The following is a 4,535-nucleotide window of genomic DNA, read 5'->3' as shown; positions in this document are numbered from 1 at the left end:
TGCCATCTCCAATCCCTCCTGACCCTACGGTTCGTCCTCTCTGTTCATAATTGATTAGAAAGCTTCATCTGGCTGAAGAGATTCAGGCGAATTAACTTTAAACTTAAGTGGCAGAGCGTTTCGCTGATTCTTCACAGAAAGCCTTATGGAGTTGATGCCTCTAAGGCTCCTTGTGAGCAGGAATTTCACACCAAGCTCCAGACTCAGTTAAGTCTTAAGAAACCTGGTTGTAAAGAATGTAAATGGTAAAATTTAGGTAAGACTTTTCCCCTAGGTCTAAGTACAACAGGGAACATGGAGACAAAATCCAATGATGCTGCTCTGCTTGAGCTGAACTTAGCGGGGCCACAGAAAGGGTCAGGTGAGTCATCAATGACCCTTTGGCCGGAAAGTGCTTGTGGGCCCTTCGCTGCAGACTTCGGTTTGCTCTGCACGGTATATGGGGCATATAGACACTTAATGCAACTCACCCGCACAGTATCTGAGAAAGTCAAGTGCTATTCCACTTTTACAGCTAGGGGACTTGAAACAGCGGCTGAATAACGGCTGGAGGGCACAGGACCTTCGGTGGGAAAACCAGGATTCAGCGGTTGTTAGCTCTACCTGCAAGCATAATTGCAACTCCTGGACCTCCCCAGGGTGTCCTGTCAATAACCACAAGAACAATGGTGATTTACATAGTCTGCAGAAAAGGCGACTCGTTGCTGTGACTGTAAGTGAAAGGCGAAGTGAGAAATTTGTTGGGCACATTAAAATCCAAGCAAATCATTATGGAACATAAAGTGAGCATCTTGGATGGATTGTTCTGGAAGGATACGCCCGTTACCCTCCGTTGCCTGATACGGTAGCTGCACCTGACTCTAATAACAGGCATTGTCACAGTGCTAGGAGACACAGCTGACACAGGGCATGAATACTGCACCCTCACCGACCAAGTCCCCTAACGCAGCATCAGACTTCCAACGTTCTGAGCTTTGACCCAAGCGGCTGCCCTACAGGCTGCATCATGCACCTGCATCCCGGACACATCGCCCTCTGATCTGTGTGGGGTTCTCATCCCACGTCCCTGCCTTTGGTCATCCTCCTCCTCCCCTTCTGTGAATGTCCACATCCACCCTTTCTTGAAGACCCCCCCCCTCAAATGCTGCTCACACCACGAAGCGCAGCCTGGTCCCCCCCCACCCCGCCCCCAGCCTTAGCCACCTCCCTTTCTCAAGACCCAGAACACTTGTCTCTTGCACTTCCTACTTCCATCTTTTTCTCTCTAAATCTTATGTCCCCTACTAGATAATGAGCTCTTGGCCTAGAATCTAGGTCGATTCATCTTTACAATACCCACCAGCCAGTCAGTGCCTTGCCATGGAAAGTGGCATTTAATAATTGCCATATTAACCTTGCTGAGGAGTGGGGGGCTGTCATGATCTATGCACTCTTTAAATACACGAGCCCATTCGATCTCAAGCCCATTCGCTCTCGACAGGGGCAGGGTTTGTGTTCCCCTCGAGCTGCCCCGTCCTCCGCTCTCTTCTGCCCAGACTGATGCTGGGAATTCCACCTGCTCAGACTCCACACTCTGATTGTATGCAGTGAGGTGTCTCCCACATACTGGCAATGAGCAGATGCACACGCGGGTGCTGATCTCACCTCGGAGCCCCCAGTGTGTCCCCCTGGGTAAGTGACGACATTGTCACTTGGACCTGGCGCTTAGTAAGTCCCAAACCATCGTCTCCTCTGCTCTTCCTATCTCAGTCAGTGGCACCACCATCCAACTACCTCCTCAAGCTAAACACCACATGCCCGGTTCCCCACCCTGCCTCGCTCGCCACATCCAACGCCCCTCCCAGGGTAGTCACCTTGACGACACCTTGAACCTGTACCTACCCCTCCCTCCTACTGCTGTAGGCACAGCCCTGCTCATCTCCAACATAGGCTGCTGCCCTGCACGCCCCAGCACACTCTGCAGAAGGCAGCCTGAGTGTGCGAACACAGGAGCCAAAGCCCAAGTCCGTGCCAGGGTCCTCAGAGTAGCCCTGCTGCCCTCACGGGCACCACGCCACCCCTCCCGTGACCTGCCTTCCGGCTGTCCCAGCTGCAGTCCTGTCCACGGGCCTTCCCAAAACTGCTCCCCTGCCTGCCCTTTCTCTCCCTACCCCACCTTCCCTGCTCTGCCTGATTCCCGTCACCTCCTCAGACACAAACCGGCCATATACGTTGGGTCCTCCTCTCCCTCTGCCCGTGACGCTCTGCACTGTCCCCTCCTCTTAGCACATGTCGCGGTTTGTTATTACACACCCTTCCGTATGTGATTCCTCCCGTGGAACACTCACTCCCCAAGGGCAGAAGCTGTGTCTGCGTTATTCACAGGGGTGCACCCAGCGTATGGAGCACCAGTCGATGCTCAGAATGTTTACTGCATGAACAAATGAATGTTGGGTAGTTTGCCCCAGATCTCAGAGCCAGTGAGCTGAAAATGGTGAGCAGGGACTCAAACTCAGGCGGCCTGGCTTCAGAGACAACCATTCTGAGCAAAAGCTCTCTTTGGGCCCCACCCTTAATCTTTTTAAATTTAAAATCAATTAATTAACGTATAGTGTATTATTGGTTTCAGAGGTAGAGGTCAGTGATTCATCAGTTGCGTGTTAACACCCAGTGCTCATCACATCACGTGCCCTCCTTCATGCCCATCCCCCGTTACCCCATCCCCCCACCCCCTTCCCCCCCAGCAACCCTCTCTTGTGGTTTGTCTCCCTCTCTGATTTCGTCCTATTTTACTTTTTAAGTGGTGCCTTAAAACCTGGAGGCAGAAGAGGAAGCCCGTAGAGGCTCTGCCACAGGCCCGTTGCGTCGGGGGGTGGCAGGCATCATCCTGGATGGGGCAATTGCTCTCTGATGTGCTCACTTACAGAACCCTTAAGCAAAGGGCAGCTGGTGCTTTGCAGCGAAAAGCGAGCACAGCGGGGGGCGGGGGGGCGGTCTGCAGTCAGATAACCATGGTCGTCTGGGAGTGGAGTGACCAAATGCGTGGTCTCGCATACCGACCTCGTTCACTTCCTTTCTTATAATGGGGTCAACTGGGCTAAATGCAGAGCCAGGCAGATTCTCGAATCTCCCATTCAGCATTTCCATTGTAGTTTGGTGATAAATTCTGCTGTGAGCCTTTAAGATGAAAGCCAAACTGAAAAGTTAATTAAAGATAAAAATGGATGCTGTCAATTTTACTGCTGAAATTAAATGCGTTTTCACAGATCAAAGCAAAAAAAGCAAGTATTGATAGGGTATTAAAATTCAGTCCTTCAAAAGAAATGATATAAGAAGAAAAGGTCTTTTTCAGGGGCTGTTTCAATGCCTAATCAAAATGTAAAAGGGCAGACATTTTAATGTACAGAGCTTCAAGAAAGAAAATTAATTGGCCATATTTTTATTGGATTGTAATAGTTAAGTAGTAGTGCATAAAAATCACATATCACGAAAATATAAACCATATATAACTGAGCTGTCTCAGTAATACCGTATCTATATCACAACGTCATAGACCCAATGACCAAGAGAAAAACACAAGTGAACAAGGAAATGGCAACTCACTACAAAACAGAGTAAATTATAATGTGACAAATATTAGCACTTGTTACAAATAAAGATATAGTTTCCCACCTAAAAGTGCAGTGCAGTTACCCATGCCCCCCGAAATGTCCAAAGCTTTTACACCTGGGACATCACATCATGAAAGAATTTTTCCTTTAAAACAAACAGAAACAATACAAAAGGATAGATCTTAATTAAATCTCAACACACACACAGGTAGTTATGTGGAGGTCCTAGATATGTTAATTAGCTTGATTGTGGTGATCATGTCACAATGTGCACATTTATTAGACGTATGTGTTGATGCTATCTCAATAAAGCTGCTAACGCATAGAAATTTCTACAGTAAAAAAAAAATATGGATTTCTGTAAATTTCTTCGCCAGATTTGCAATTACTTAATATGCAAAAGCTCAACATTTGCACTAAGTAAACACAACCTATGATACATAAATATTTATTGCATTAAGTTACCTGTTGTTCATAGATGGCCCACTTTTATGCCCCTGTTTTAATGTCTGCAAGACACAATTGTAAGTGTTCGATTCTGTGCAAAAGGTAGAATTTAAGTGTTCTTACCAAACACACAAACGGACGTCACTCACTTTCTATTCTGGAACTGAGAGATATTCAGACACTGCTACATACACCAAAAGTAAGTTCAAAGGATAAATTATACCGTGGGTATGGACCACAGATGCTCCAGAAATTTGTGGCTGCACACCCAGCAGGAGGACTGCCATTTTAGAATTTAATTTAATGATTGCCAATTTAATTGTTCCCAGATTACTCCCACTCCAATCAAGGGATATTATGAAATTCTGAAACTCAAAAAAAAAGCACACAAAAAATTCAAAATTAAATAGATTTCCATTTGTAATTTGTACACTGCCACATAATGCTTTTATGGAAGGGAGGATAAGATGAGACAAAACTGGAGCTGTTTCTCTTGTA

The sequence above is a fragment of the Leptonychotes weddellii genome, chromosome 9 (genome assembly GCF_054177405.1).
Source record: "Leptonychotes weddellii isolate Sample4059 chromosome 9, ASM5417740v2, whole genome shotgun sequence".
NCBI lineage: Eukaryota > Metazoa > Chordata > Mammalia > Carnivora > Phocidae > Leptonychotes > Leptonychotes weddellii.
This window is presented reverse-complemented; position numbering follows the sequence as displayed.